This window comes from Tenebrio molitor, unplaced genomic scaffold (genome assembly GCF_963966145.1).
Source record: "Tenebrio molitor unplaced genomic scaffold, icTenMoli1.1 SCAFFOLD_793, whole genome shotgun sequence".
In the NCBI taxonomy this organism is placed as follows: domain Eukaryota; kingdom Metazoa; phylum Arthropoda; class Insecta; order Coleoptera; family Tenebrionidae; genus Tenebrio; species Tenebrio molitor.
In genome coordinates this window covers 1-15466 of record NW_027184232.1, presented here as the reverse complement: position 1 = coordinate 15466, position 15466 = coordinate 1, and the positions used below count along the sequence as shown (strand labels likewise).

The following is a 15466-nucleotide window of genomic DNA, read 5'->3' as shown; positions in this document are numbered from 1 at the left end:
ATTTCGTGTGCATCACGCCATTTCTACGGGCGAACGTGAATGTGTGATGTTGACGTGATGGAAGCAACGTTTAGGCAATCCGCATTACGTATTACTATCAATTATATTTTAAACGAATGAAAACTTCAATTCAGAAGTGTGATAATCCCGATCCATTCAAGTTTTGTTAATTTTAGATTAAAAATGCGTGAGTATTGTACTATTGCTAACGATGCCAAAACATCGCATATTCAATGTAAAAAGAACAAGAGCAACGGGCCATTAAGTTAATTTAAAAATAACTCGTACCGGATAAGTCGAATACGTATCCAGGGAAAATTTATTAATTTTAAAATTGACCGGCGGAAACAGGTTCTCGCCTCCCACCACTTTTGTGTAGCGGCCGCCAAATCAATTTTGTTTTTATATAATTGATTCAAAAAATTGAAATTCACGCATAGTTATCTGTGCCTGAAGTGGGTCATTTTCATTGCATTGTTAGTAAGATCGAAACCATAGAAACCATACAAAACGCATACGACTATTTCTGTTTTTCATTTCACGCACTGTTTTTTATTAGTTACCTAGCAACATGGTCACTGCATTGAAACTTCAGAGTTCCTTCAAAAATTTGAATTTTTAATTTCAATTTTTTGAATCAATGATTTAATATAAAAATAACTATTGTGGAAAACAGCAAAAAATAAAATAATACCACTAATTGGCGGCTGGTCAGGATAGACCTAACGTTCGAAATTTAGAAAAATATTTTTTTTATTTTAATACTGTTACTTTTCTAATGAAGTGCGAAATAAGTTGTGCCCCATAGCTATCTTTTTTATTTTTCACTACGACAATTACAAAGTGTTGATATTCACAACTTTTCGTGAGCACTTCGATAGAAATGAACAAGAACGCAGGAAAATTCCACACCGAATATTAATATTCTGTCTTGGCCCATGTTTACTTTTATCTACCGCAAAACAAAATGTTCGGATTTGTCAGGGGTATTCTGATTTAAAAAAAGAAGAACATTTGACGAATATTTTAAGTCTCAAACGTTTGGAAAATAATGCAACAACAATTCATAGACTACAAAAAAGCCTATGATTCAGTACCACATTCATGGTTAATTAAAATTCTTAAAATTTATAAAATTAATATTAAATTAAATCACCTTCTTTATATGGATGACATAAAACTTAACAATAACTGAAAATCAATCAATATGTCGTGGTCATTACGAAAATTTAGAATATATAACTAAAGAAGGAGAAATCATTAAAAATTTAAATAAAGGAGAATTTTATAAATATTTAGGTATTAATCAATCAAATCAAATTAAATCTATTCTTTTGGTGTTATAAAATGGTCCAAAACTAATTTAAAGAATATAAATATTCAAACTAGAGTTCTCTTTACAAAATTTTGTAAACATCACCCCAAATCTGCTGTTGAAAGATTTAATTTACCACGCGAAAATGGTGGTAGGGGTTTTTCAAATCTAGAAATTCTACAACACAATCAAATTGCTTCACTAAAAAATTATTTTCTCAATAGAGCTCGTGATATGACACTATAGCAAATATAAAACAAAAGTCTTTACATGGGAGATATTTTAAAGAGCTGAGGGTTTTATATTTGCAATACAAGATCTTGCACCGTTTTGGCTCACAGCGAATATAAAAAACGTCATGATATATTCGCAAAAATTATACACATGAATTTAGCAGTTAAATTCAATTTATTAAAGGATACACAACCACATTACATTTATAAACCAGAAAGTTGTTTAGAAAATGACAATTACAAATTATATTTTGATCGCACAGTTTTAACTGACATTCACATTCAGCATAACAGACCAGACATTATTATTTTAAATAAACAACAAAAGCAAGCATATCTTTTAGATATAGCTGTTCCAAATTCACACAATATAACACAGACATATAATACAAAAATTAATAAATATATTATTATAATTTCAGCAACAGGAATAGTACCGCAATCTCTTTTTAAAAATTTAAAAATTTTGGACTTAGAGAACACATAAAACACAAAAAAGTCAAAATGTGGAGGCGAGACGCCGGTAATTATGTTGATAAGCACTGCACTACTGCCGCCGGGTGGAGGTGGGATACGAAAAGAAGATGCTCTCACTGCTCTCACTCACAATAAGTTCGGAAAAACCGAATTTTATTATCGTATTTAATTGACGTCACAGTTACTTTGGCGAAACAGGAGCTCGCTTTTCGAAGGCATGATGAAAAAGACAGACGAATCAATTTGATATATAAAACCTAACAGGAACGGCTGGTCCATGAGGTCATTTGGGTAATGACCCCCTAAAAAATAAAGGTTTTACCCAACACCAGCCGCGACTGCAATGTACACAAGACTATGACTGCTACATATTATGTTATTTCAACCAAATCAGAAGTACAATAATTTTGAAAAGTAAGTGCAATGTATACTTCTAAATCTATCTAAATTTATTAATATGTAATTTTTTTCAAAACTATCGATCTTTCTTTGAAACATTTTCAATTCACAATTCACTGTTGGAAGCGCTGTACTTTTTAGTATAAATACGTATACGAAAAATTAAAATAATAGTTGAATTAACACATCGTTAAATGTTACGAGGAACATAGTTTTTTGGATTACACAGCAAAATCTTGGAATTTCAGTCCGATATTACTCCATTGAGTCTTTGGACTCACAAATAAATACCTCGAAAAGCCGACAAACATCTGTCTAGAACTTTTCTAGTAACCAGAGGGTATCGTAAACGACCCGTGTTTAGACCTCTTTCGTGAAAGTGACCGACCGCCGGCGCCGCTCGATTTCGTCATAAATCTCAGCCGTACCCCCCACGATAATTGACAAGTCTGTCATACAGCCCTACCATTTAAAACCTTTATTCTCTTCGTTTTAAAAATAGTTTCGCATGGTTTTTCTCTCTTCTCGTTTTACAATGGTCCGTGACTAATAAATGAGTGTTGTGTTATGAGTTTGTTCGAGCTCAAAAAAACGTGGTTCGAAATTGTTTAACGTTTAACGAATGGTAAGTTATTCTAGTTTTTATGTTGGTCTTAACGTGTTAGGGGCCAAGAATACAACATTGTCTGTCCATTATAACATAGAACTGATATGTTGAATTCAGATCTCTAATTATTTAAAAACCAAAAAAATAAAGCAGCAGTCAAAGTGGCATGTACGCGTAACCTAATATATATTTTTTTTTACATTAAAAGATCGCCGTCTTCCTCGTCGCACTTACGACATTTGCATATGTTATCTTTGTTAAACTCACGGAAGGAATATAATGAACCGGTCACCCGTCCAAGTGCTGACCGCTGCCCGCGTGGCTTACCTTCGGTGATCGAACGACAACCTTTACCGTTTGACGAGTTTTTATTCTGCAATTGTTTACAATTAATCGACAAAAAAAATTGTTTTCTTAATTATCTAGTACTTAAAGCTATGAATCTACATGATACGGGTCTGTGCATGTTTCCGAATACCTGCACGAAAAACAAATCGGTTCGGTGGTTGCTATGGATTTCAAAAAAAAACAAAAAGTGTTGGGGGGCAACGGCACGCGGTGTTCCCAAGCGGTCACCCATCCAAGTACTGACCGCGCCCGACGTTGCTTAACTTCGGTGATCGGACGAGAACCGGTGCTTTTCAACGTGGTATGGCCGTTGCCGTGGTGTTTAGGTGTGATCGTTGGTGTAAAATATATTGCTTTTAACATTCCGATGCACGAATATGAACATCAAAACGCGATGCGTTTCGTTTCCGTATGCACTTACCCTCTGACGACCGACGTCGGACCGAACTAACGGGAAATCCCACAACAACCACCACGTCACGCTCTAACGACAAGAGAGACTACTAGACGGACTGGCGATCTCCCGCGTCGCACATTTTTCGACCGCCGGCGGCGGTGGAAAATCCAGAATTTCACCCCACCCACCGCGCTGCTTGCTCCGACGACGACGAGATTCCCACATTTGGATCGACCGAAATATGTAAGTAATATCAGGAAGTTCCGATTTTCGAGAGGAGACCTGTGTTTCTATTTACCTATCTATAATAATTATCGTTATAATCATCATATCATTATTATTATTATTAACATTATTATTTATTACCATTATTATTATTATTATTATTATTTATCGTCCCTCGGATTCGGCGATCTTCGAAAATCCAAGTTGGACCGTTAGACATTCGAACGCGGTGTGCGTGGCTGACGAGTTGTTATTTTTGGCGTTTTTTCTTCGATCTTCACCCCGACTTCGGACGACGCAGGTCGGACACGAAATTACGAAGAGAGAAAGACGGAAGAAAGGAAGAAAACCTGAAGATCCGTCGAAGAAAATATCGGAAAACTCGTAGGTGCGGCATCGGTCGGACGATGAAGACCGTCTCCTTTCGGATGATCCTCTCGACGGACTTTCGGCCGTCCCGAAGGGTCCGGACGGCAACGGGACCCGTCGTCGACTCGTCCCGTTTCAACTTCCGCCGAAAACGATCGACCTGAACGTCGGAGAGGCGGTTCGCGGCATCCTGTTGTCGGAATTGCCTCGGTTCGAACACCAGGTCCTTTCTGTGCTTCGACCGTTTCGGAAGCGTTTGGCGACGCGAAGATGTCGTAAAATCGAGAAGGTGGCGCGGTATTCCGGGAAGAGATGGACCAATATTTCGGCGAACGAAATATGGATTCCCGGAATCGACGCGTCTACCCCGCACCGCCGACGTAAACCGTCGGTCCCGAATCGAAACCGTGACGACCCGGATTTAGGGCTGGTGGTTGGAGGGGCGTGTACCTGATTCGAAACCCACCGACGTTCCGAGACGAACTTCGCTATCTCCAGGGAAACTTCGGAAACCGAGTTCGGCCAGCTTGATCACACGGTGGCGATGGTGATCGAGGAAAGAGGACGATGCCATCACGCGGGCAACGATTCCGAGGCCTGCAATTTCTTCGACGGCGGACGCGGTGCGCGTTTAGTCTTCCGTCCGCAGTGGCGACTATTTTATAAAGACTTAGAAAATTTTTTTGTTCAATTCTCGTTCACGAGGTGCTCGAAGTGTACGTGTGTGAGCAAGTGTTTTTTCAATAATTATTATTAACTTTTAACGTTTTAACGTGAAAGATGGCCGACGTCGAAAATCAAACAGCATCATCGGTCACCACCGGTTCCGCTGCCACCCCTCAATCCCACGCGAAGAAAGAGAAAAAAGCGAAAAATCCCAGGGCGAAACCGTCCCATCCTCCGACATCCGAGATGGTAAACAACGCCATCAAGGGACTCAAGGAACGCGGAGGATCGTCTCTTCAGGCCATCAAGAAGTTCGTCGCCGCAAATTACAAAGTCGACGCCGAAAAGGTCGCCCCTTTCATCAAGAAATATCTGAAAGGCGCCGTGGCGTCGGGATCTCTGGTTCAGACGAAAGGTAAGGGCGCGTCGGGTTCGTTCAAGCTCGCCTCGTCCACCTCCGGTGGTGCCAAAGTCGCCTCCGCCTCCGACAAGAGGAAACCCGCTTCGTCCGCCGCATCCAAGACGAAAAAATCATCCGCCAAACGTACCGCCGTCGCGACGACTTCCGACAAGGCTTCCTCGAAGACAGCCAAAAAACAAGCCTCCCCCAAAGCGAAGAAGACTGCTGCCGAAAAGAAGAGCGCCGTCGCTGCCTCCGCCGCCGCAGCGAAAGCCAAGAAATCGGCCGCCTCCTCGGCAGAAAAGAAAACTAGAGCCGCCCCGAAACCCCGATCGCCTTCCAAAGCGAAGAAATCTAACAAGGCTGGTCCGACTAAAAAACCCAAAGCACCCAAACCCAAGACAGCCAAAGCCATTCCTGTCAAGGTGAAAAAGGCCGCTTCGCCGAAGAGGAAAAAGTGAGAAACGTGGATGGATACTCGACTCATGTTCGTTCGGCTGTGCCTCGTTCCGACGTCATCATCGTACTACCGGCAACGGGGCACGCACAAATGGCCCTTTTCAGGGCCACACGATAATCTACGACGAAAAAAAGAAATAAAACTATCCTTACGGCGAAACCAAATAAAATAGATAGCATCAGCTGGCAGGTAGGTGATGACAGGATGCAATAAAATTTTACGAACGACCGCAACCCAACCCGAATCGAGAGGACCGACCGATTATTGACATTTTTATTTTATTCATTTCCGGTTGAAGGGCGATATATTTTTTTTTTTTTGCCTGTAAGGTTTGAGGTTCTGAAAAGAACCGATTTTTTTGTTATAAAATTCGTGTTTCGTTTTTCTCGGGATGTTGTTGTTCTTCCGAAACACGATGTGGAAAAATTTAAGCGCGTTCACCCCGAATACGTCTGGCAAGTTGGATGTCCTTTGGCATGATGGTTACACGTTTGGCGTGGATGGCGCACAAATTCGTGTCCTCGAACAGACCGACCAAGTAAGCTTCGCTCGCTTCCTGGAGGGCCATCACGGCGGAGCTTTGGAAGCGCAAATCGGTTTTGAAATCCTGAGCGATCTCCCTCACCAAACGTTGAAAGGGAAGCTTGCGGATGAGCAACTCGGTACTTTTCTGGTAACGACGGATCTCACGCAGAGCCACGGTACCAGGTCTGTAACGGTGGGGCTTCTTGACGCCGCCAGTGGCGGGAGCGCTTTTCCTGGCCGCTTTGGTAGCCAGTTGTTTCCTGGGGGCTTTTCCTCCGGTGGACTTGCGTGCGGTCTGCTTGGTCCTGGCCATTTCGAATGAAACGAATGAAAAACAAAACTGACGATCGTTAGACGTGCACGCGTCGAAAGGTAAACGGGTACTAAAAATTCCGCCATATTAAATTGTACTTTTATACGTGAACAAAGTCAACGGCTGACTTCGTCGATTGGTCGATGGTGAACCGTTGAATCTATATAAGGCTCCGTTAGTTGAAATTTTGCGGTAGTTGACTTCCTAGGGACGAGGTGTGCAGGTATTTTGTGTCAGTTGAAATAATCTGAAAAGATGACCGGTCGCGGTAAAGGAGGCAAAGGATTGGGAAAAGGAGGAGCGAAGCGTCATCGCAAAGTCCTGCGTGACAACATCCAGGGCATCACGAAACCCGCTATCAGAAGATTGGCTCGTCGTGGCGGCGTGAAACGTATTTCCGGTTTGATCTACGAAGAAACTCGCGGAGTCCTGAAAGTGTTCTTGGAAAATGTCATCCGAGATGCCGTCACCTACACGGAACACGCCAAACGTAAAACCGTGACAGCGATGGACGTCGTCTACGCTTTGAAACGTCAAGGACGCACCCTCTACGGTTTCGGAGGTTAATTTCCTGGCGCTCTTCACCGTTCGAGAAAACCAGAATAAAATACGAAATACAAAATCGGTTCTTTTCAGAACCACAAAATAAAAATAAGAGGAAAAAAAAGAAACATGATGTTCTTTCGAGAAACAACGGACTACCTGATAAATGTACCAAGATCGTAAACACCCCTTGCTTTCCTTTTGGCATTGCAGTCGTAAATCTTTCTTCATACAGCCAAATTGACGACCGCAATGATAATAATACAAAAAGAAAAGATGCATCGGTCATTTTACGAAAAAAAAAAGCTATAGTGGCCCTGAGAAGGGCCGATATTTTGAGTTTTCGCCACGGAGATGGATCGATCGTTCGTTTAAGGTTTCTTCTCGGTTTTTTTGGGTAAAAGTACGGCCTGAATGTTGGGTAAGACACCGCCTTGGGCGATCGTAACTCCGGACAGGAGTTTGTTCAATTCCTCGTCGTTTCTGATGGCCAGCTGCAGATGACGCGGTATAATACGTGTCTTCTTGTTGTCACGGGCAGCGTTTCCTGCCAATTCTAGAACTTCGGCGGCTAAGTACTCCATGACGGCGGCCAAATAGACGGGAGCTCCTGCACCGACGCGTTCCGCGTAATTTCCTTTTCTGAGAAGACGATGTATCCTACCCACCGGAAACTGGAGACCGGCACGGCTCGAACGGGATTTCGCTTTTCCCTTCACTTTACCTCCTTTACCGCGACCTGACATTTTAAGTTCGTTCGTTAGACACCACGAGAAGTAATAAAACTGACGGACGGGACTCGTCGATTGTAAAAGCTGGTAGCTGTGCTTCGAATTTATAGCCTCCGTGATAGGAGAATAGGACGTGACGATTGGTGGGAGCCCGTTTTCAGGTGGGGTTCTGGTGAACACACTACCTATCAGAAAGGTGGTGGTGCAAAGTTAACGCACGCACACGAGTCAGAGCAGTTCGCGAGTTTGTTGAATCGAATTGAATTGAAAAATGCCGCCGAAGACAAGTGGTAAGGCAGCCAAGAAGGCCGGGAAAGCTCAGAAGAACATTTCCAAGAGCGACAAAAAAAAGAAGCGCAGGAGGAAGGAGAGCTATGCCATCTACATCTACAAGGTGTTGAAACAAGTCCATCCCGACACCGGTATCTCTAGTAAGGCTATGAGCATAATGAACAGTTTCGTGAACGACATCTTCGAACGTATCGCCGCTGAAGCTTCCCGTCTGGCACACTACAACAAACGTTCGACGATCACCAGCAGAGAAATTCAAACTGCCGTGCGTCTGTTGTTGCCCGGTGAGTTGGCCAAGCACGCCGTCTCCGAAGGTACCAAAGCCGTCACCAAGTACACCAGTTCGAAATAGATGTTTTTCGTTTTCGACACATTTATAAACGGTTCTTTTCAGAACCACAAAAACTCTCGAACAAAAAAGAAAAAGACGTGAAACAGCGATTTTTAATTAACTTTTATTATGTCATTATGACAGCGAAAAAATATGAAAAATGTTACATACAGTTTAAGAAAGCGAGAAATGCAAAATTTTTCTATAAAAAATAAACATGCTATTTAAGCTATGTAAATATATTGGATGAACAGTAGGCCCTTTAGGTTTCATGCATTATCGGTATTTTGCACCCATGCCTATCCAACTTGTAGTTATGTGGTTATTGTATTCGAAATAATTTAGTTGATTGAGGTTATGTTATGAATAAATTTCTATTTTGCCAGAATACAACTCTTCGGAAGAAGAAATCAAATAAACAATCGTACATCTGCTGAACAACCTAGTTGATGGTTGATGGATTTGCATTACCCAGCATATAGCCTAAATGTTCATCTTTAGTGAAATTAAAATTACTTAGCTTTTTTAAGAAAGAAAAAATTAGAACGAATTCTCATCGAAAAAACCGCGATTCCTACAAATGATACAGATGGTTTTGTAGTCGCGTATGTTATTGAATACAATGAGCCGACATTTTTCCGACTCTTTGTTTCATCGAAAACGTTGTTGACATTAGCAAGGAACGTTAAGGATTCCCTGAAACAGACAATTTCACTGTTTTGGAATAGCAGTATGTGCAAATGAGAGGACAGAAGACTTTGAAAAAAGGAGTGAACAAAACTGTACTTTAGTACAGAATGTTATGTTTATTTTAATTTCAATTGTTCCTGTTTTAATGAGATTTTTTATGTTCCTAAATCATTTTCTATTTTATTATCTCTACCTAGCATAAAAATTAAAATACTTTGCAACATTACGTTATTATACATTGCATATCTGACATAAAATACTTGCAAAAATTACTTAGCTAATTAATATTACGCATGACAACTCACATTATTTACTTTGCAAAACATTATAGAATACATAACAGATAATTGTGACCCTGTGTATTGTTCATTGGAATTAAAATAAAAAAAACGTGATTTCGTCAATCGCCGTTATTTGCGACTTCAGGCAACTGTCGCTAAGAGCTATTTTTGTTTCTCCGTTCAATTTCCCGATAAAATCGTCGACTTAGTTATTAACTTTATAATCTTTTTAATCATTCTTCAGTTAGGTGGTATCAATAATACCACAATAGCCATGTTGCCGGAGTTTTTTGATAAAAGACTTGCTAGTTGGAATACAGAAAATATTTACCAAACACCTATTCACGATAATAAACCGGGGCACTATTGTGGGTTTTCGGTTGGTTTTATATTATATTAGGTACTCACCCTTCATAACGTGTCTCCACGAAAAAACGTCACTTTCACACTAACCACCTTTCGTTTTAACTCTCGCGACGATAACTGAAATGTTGACGCGCGCCGGACAGATTCACGGACATACAACCACCCACCCACCCCGCGCCCCGGTTTCCGTCTGGACTGGTTCTGTCGTCCGAGTGAGTGCCAAAAATTAGCGTTCGTCTATTAAATGATTGTCGGATGATGATTATTGACGGACACTTTTATCGCACCCGATCACACTTTAGTTACTACCTACGTTTAGTATCGACGACGCATCGTTTCGATTATTGAAATTCGAATTGAATTTTTTTTTTTTCTAGTTTTCGACGTAGATTCGCGTGACACAAATATTATGAGCCTTTTTGGATCGATTTCGTGTGCATCACGCCATTTCTACGGGCGAACGTGAATGTGTGATGTTGACGTGATGGAAGCAACGTTTAGGCAATCCGCATTACGTATTACTATCAATTATATTTTAAACGAATGAAAACTTCAATTCAGAAGTGTGATAATCCCGATCCATTCAAGTTTTGTTAATTTTAGATTAAAAATGCGTGAGTATTGTACTATTGCTAACGATAAAACGATAAAAAGAACAAGAGCAACGGGCCATTAAGTTAATTTAAAAATAACTCGTACCGGATAAGTCGAATACGTATCCAGGGAAAATTTATTAATTTTAAAATTAACAATAAACGAAAAAAAAAGAACAAGATTTCCGTCAGCTGTGTCATAAACGGAGACCGGCGGAAACAGGTTCTCGCCTCCCACCACTTTTGTGTAGCGGCCGCCAAATCAATTTTGTTTTTATATAATTGATTCAAAAAATTGAAATTCACGCATAGTTATCTGTGCCTGAAGTGGGTCATTTTCATTGCATTGTTAGTAAGATCGAAACCATAGAAACCATACAAAACGCATACGACTATTTCTGTTTTTCATTTCACGCACTGTTTTTTATTAGTTACCTAGCAACATGGTCACTGCATTGAAACTTCAGAGTTCCTTCAAAAATTTGAATTTTTAATTTCAATTTTTTGAATCAATGATAGAAAAAATATTGTTTATATTTAATATAAAAATAACTATTGTGGAAAACAGCAAAAAATAAAATAATACCACTAATTGGCGGCTGGTCAGGATAGACCTAACGTTCGAAATTTAGAAAAATATTTTTTTTATTTTAATACTGTTACTTTTCTAATGAAGTGCGAAATAAGTTGTGCCCCATAGCTATCTTTTTTATTTTTCACTACGACAATTACAAAGTGTTGATATTCACAACTTTTCGTGAGCACTTCGATAGAAATGAACAAGAACGCAGGAAAATTCCACACCGAATATTAATATTCTGTCTTGGCCCATGTTTATTTTTATCTACCGCAAAACAAAATGTTCGGATTTGTCAGGGGTATTCTGATTTAAAAAAAGAAGAACATTTGACGAATATTTTAAGTCTCAAACGTTTGGAAAATAATGCAACAACAATTCATAGACTACAAAAAAGCCTATGATTCAGTACCACATTCATGGTTAATTAAAATTCTTAAAATTTATAAAATTAATATTAAATTAAATCACCTTCTTTATATGGATGACATAAAACTTAACAATAACTGAAAATCAATCAATATGTCGTGGTCATTACGAAAATTTAGAATATATAACTAAAGAAGGAGAAATCATTAAAAATTTAAATAAAGGAGAATTTTATAAATATTTAGGTATTAATCAATCAAATCATATTCAACATTCAATTATAAAATTAAATCTATTCTTTTGGTGTTATAAAATGGTCCAAAACTAATTTAAAGAATATAAATATTCAAACTAGAGTTCTCTTTACAAAATTTTGTAAACATCACCCCAAATCTGCTGTTGAAAGATTTAATTTACCACGCGAAAATGGTGGTAGGGGTTTTTCAAATCTAGAAATTCTACAACACAATCAAATTGCTTCACTAAAAAATTATTTTCTCAATAGAGCTCGTGATATGACACTATAGCAAATATAAAACAAAAGTCTTTACATGGGAGATATTTTAAAGAGCTGAGGGTTTTATATTTGCAATACAAGATCTTGCACCGTTTTGGCTCACAGCGAATATAAAAAACGTCATGATATATTCGCAAAAATTATACACATGAATTTAGCAGTTAAATTCAATTTATTAAAGGATACACAACCACATTACATTTATAAACCAGAAAGTTGTTTAGAAAATGACAATTACAAATTATATTTTGATCGCACAGTTTTAACTGACATTCACATTCAGCATAACAGACCAGACATTATTATTTTAAATAAACAACAAAAGCAAGCATATCTTTTAGATATAGCTGTTCCAAATTCACACAATATAACACAGACATATAATACAAAAATTAATAAATATATTATTATAATTTCAGCAACAGGAATAGTACCGCAATCTCTTTTTAAAAATTTAAAAATTTTGGACTTAGAGAACACATAAAACACAAAAAAGTCAAAATGTGGAGGCGAGACGCCGGTAATTATGTTGATAAGCACTGCACTACTGCCGCCGGGTGGAGGTGGGATACGAAAAGAAGATGGGAAAAACCGAATTTTATTATCGTATTTAATTGACGTCACAGTTACTTTGGCGAAACAGGAGCTCGCTTTTCGAAGGCATGATGAAAAAGACAGACGAATCAATTTGATATATAAAACCTAACAGGAACGGCTGGTCCATGAGGTCATTTGGGTAATGACCCCCTAAAAAATAAAGGTTTTACCCAACACCAGCCGCGACTGCAATGTACACAAGATTTTTTCTACAATCGCAACTATGACTGCTACATATTATGTTATTTCAACCAAATCAGAAGTACAATAATTTTGAAAAGTAAGTGCAATGTATACTTCTAAATCTATCTAAATTTATTAATATGTAATTTTTTTCAAAACTATCGATCTTTCTTTGAAACATTTTCAATTCACAATTCACTGTTGGAAGCGCTGTACTTTTTAGTATAAATACGTATACGAAAAATTAAAATAATAGTTGAATTAACACATCGTTAAATGTTACGAGGAACATAGTTTTTTGGATTACACAGCAAAATCTTGGAATTTCAGTCCGATATTACTCCATTGAGTCTTTGGACTCACAAATAAATACCTCGAAAAGCCGACAAACATCTGTCTAGAACTTTTCTAGTAACCAGAGGGTATCGTAAACGACCCGTGTTTAGACCTCTTTCGTGAAAGTGACCGACCGCCGGCGCCACTCGATTTCGTCATAAATCTCAGCCGTACCCCCCACGATAATTGACAAGTCTGTCATACAGCCCTACCATTTAAAACCTTTATTCTCTTCGTTTTAAAAATAGTTTCGCATGGTTTTTCTCTCTTCTCGTTTTACAATGGTCCAGTGACTAATAAATGAGTGTTGTGTTATGAGTTTGTTCGAGCTCAAAAAAACGTGGTTCGAAATTGTTTAACGTTTAACGAATGGTAAGTTATTCTAGTTTTTATGTTGGTCTTAACGTGTTAGGGGCCAAGAATACAACATTGTCTGTCCATTATAACATAGAACTGATATGTTGAATTCAGATCTCTAATTATTTAAAAACCAAAAAAATAAAGCAGCAGTCAAAGTGGCATGTACGCGTAACCTAATATATATTTTTTTTACATTAAAAGATCGCCGTCTTCCTCGTCGCACTTACGACATTTGCATATGTTATCTTTGTTAAACTCACGGAAGGAATATAATGAACCGGTCACCCGTCCAAGTGCTGACCGCTGCCCGCGTGGCTTACCTTCGGTGATCGAACGACAACCTTTACCGTTTGACGAGTTTTTATTCTGCAATTGTTTACAATTAATCGACAAAAAAAATTGTTTTCTTAATTATCTAGTACTTAAAGCTATGAATCTACATGATACGGGTCTGTGCATGTTTCCGAATACCTGCACGAAAAACAAATCGGTTCGGTGGTTGCTATGGATTTCAAAAAAAAACAAAAAGTGTTGGGGGGCAACGGCACGCGGTGTTCCCAAGCGGTCACCCATCCAAGTACTGACCGCGCCCGACGTTGCTTAACTTCGGTGATCGGACGAGAACCGGTGCTTTTCAACGTGGTATGGCCGTTGCCGTGGTGTTTAGGTGTGATCGTTGGTGTAAAATATATTGCTTTTAACATTCCGATGCACGAATATGAACATCAAAACGCGATGCGTTTCGTTTCCGTATGCACTTACCCTCTGACGACCGACGTCGGACCGAACTAACGGGAAATCCCACAACAACCACCACGTCACGCTCTAACGACAAGAGAGACTACTAGACGGACTGGCGATCTCCCGCGTCGCACATTTTTCGACCGCCGGCGGCGGTGGAAAATCCAGAATTTCACCCCACCCACCGCGCTGCTTGCTCCGACGACGACGAGATTCCCACATTTGGATCGACCGAAATATGTAAGTAATATCAGGAAGTTCCGATTTTCGAGAGGAGACCTGTGTTTCTATTTACCTATCTATAATAATTATCGTTATAATCATCATATCATTATTATTATTATTAACATTATTATTTATTACCATTATTATTATTATTATTATTATTTATCGTCCCTCGGATTCGGCGATCTTCGAAAATCCAAGTTGGACCGTTAGACATTCGAACGCGGTGTGCGTGGCTGACGAGTTGTTATTTTTGGCGTTTTTTCTTCGATCTTCACCCCGACTTCGGACGACGCAGGTCGGACACGAAATTACGAAGAGAGAAAGACGGAAGAAAGGAAGAAAACCTGAAGATCCGTCGAAGAAAATATCGGAAAACTCGTAGGTGCGGCATCGGTCGGACGATGAAGACCGTCTCCTTTCGGATGATCCTCTCGACGGACTTTCGGCCGTCCCGAAGGGTCCGGACGGCAACGGGACCCGTCGTCGACTCGTCCCGTTTCAACTTCCGCCGAAAACGATCGACCTGAACGTCGGAGAGGCGGTTCGCGGCATCCTGTTGTCGGAATTGCCTCGGTTCGAACACCAGGTCCTTTCTGTGCTTCGACCGTTTCGGAAGCGTTTGGCGACGCGAAGATGTCGTAAAATCGAGAAGGTGGCGCGGTATTCCGGGAAGAGATGGACCAATATTTCGGCGAACGAAATATGGATTCCCGGAATCGACGCGTCTACCCCGCACCGCCGACGTAAACCGTCGGTCCCGAATCGAAACCGTGACGACCCGGATTTAGGGCTGGTGGTTGGAGGGGCGTGTACCTGATTCGAAACCCACCGACGTTCCGAGACGAACTTCGCTATCTCCAGGGAAACTTCGGAAACCGAGTTCGGCCAGCTTGATCACACGGTGGCGATGGTGATCGAGGAAAGAGGACGATGCCATCACGCGGGCAACGATTCCGAGGCCTGCAATTTCTTCGACGGCGGACGCGGTGCGCGTTCAG

At 40.0% G+C, this 15466-nt stretch overlaps 2 non-coding genes across 2 annotated transcripts; both read right to left on the bottom strand.

The window, feature by feature from the left end:
• Positions 1-3574: 3574 nt before the first annotated feature.
• Positions 3575-3694, bottom strand: LOC138141020 (5S ribosomal RNA). Its single transcript, XR_011162922.1, has one exon. It is a non-coding gene; the product is annotated as a 5S ribosomal RNA (ribosomal RNA).
• A 10341-nt stretch (positions 3695-14035) lies between these two features.
• On the bottom strand, positions 14036-14155 carry LOC138141019 (5S ribosomal RNA). Its single transcript, XR_011162921.1, has one exon. It is a non-coding gene; the product is annotated as a 5S ribosomal RNA (ribosomal RNA).
• Between the last annotated feature and the right edge of the window lie 1311 nt (positions 14156-15466).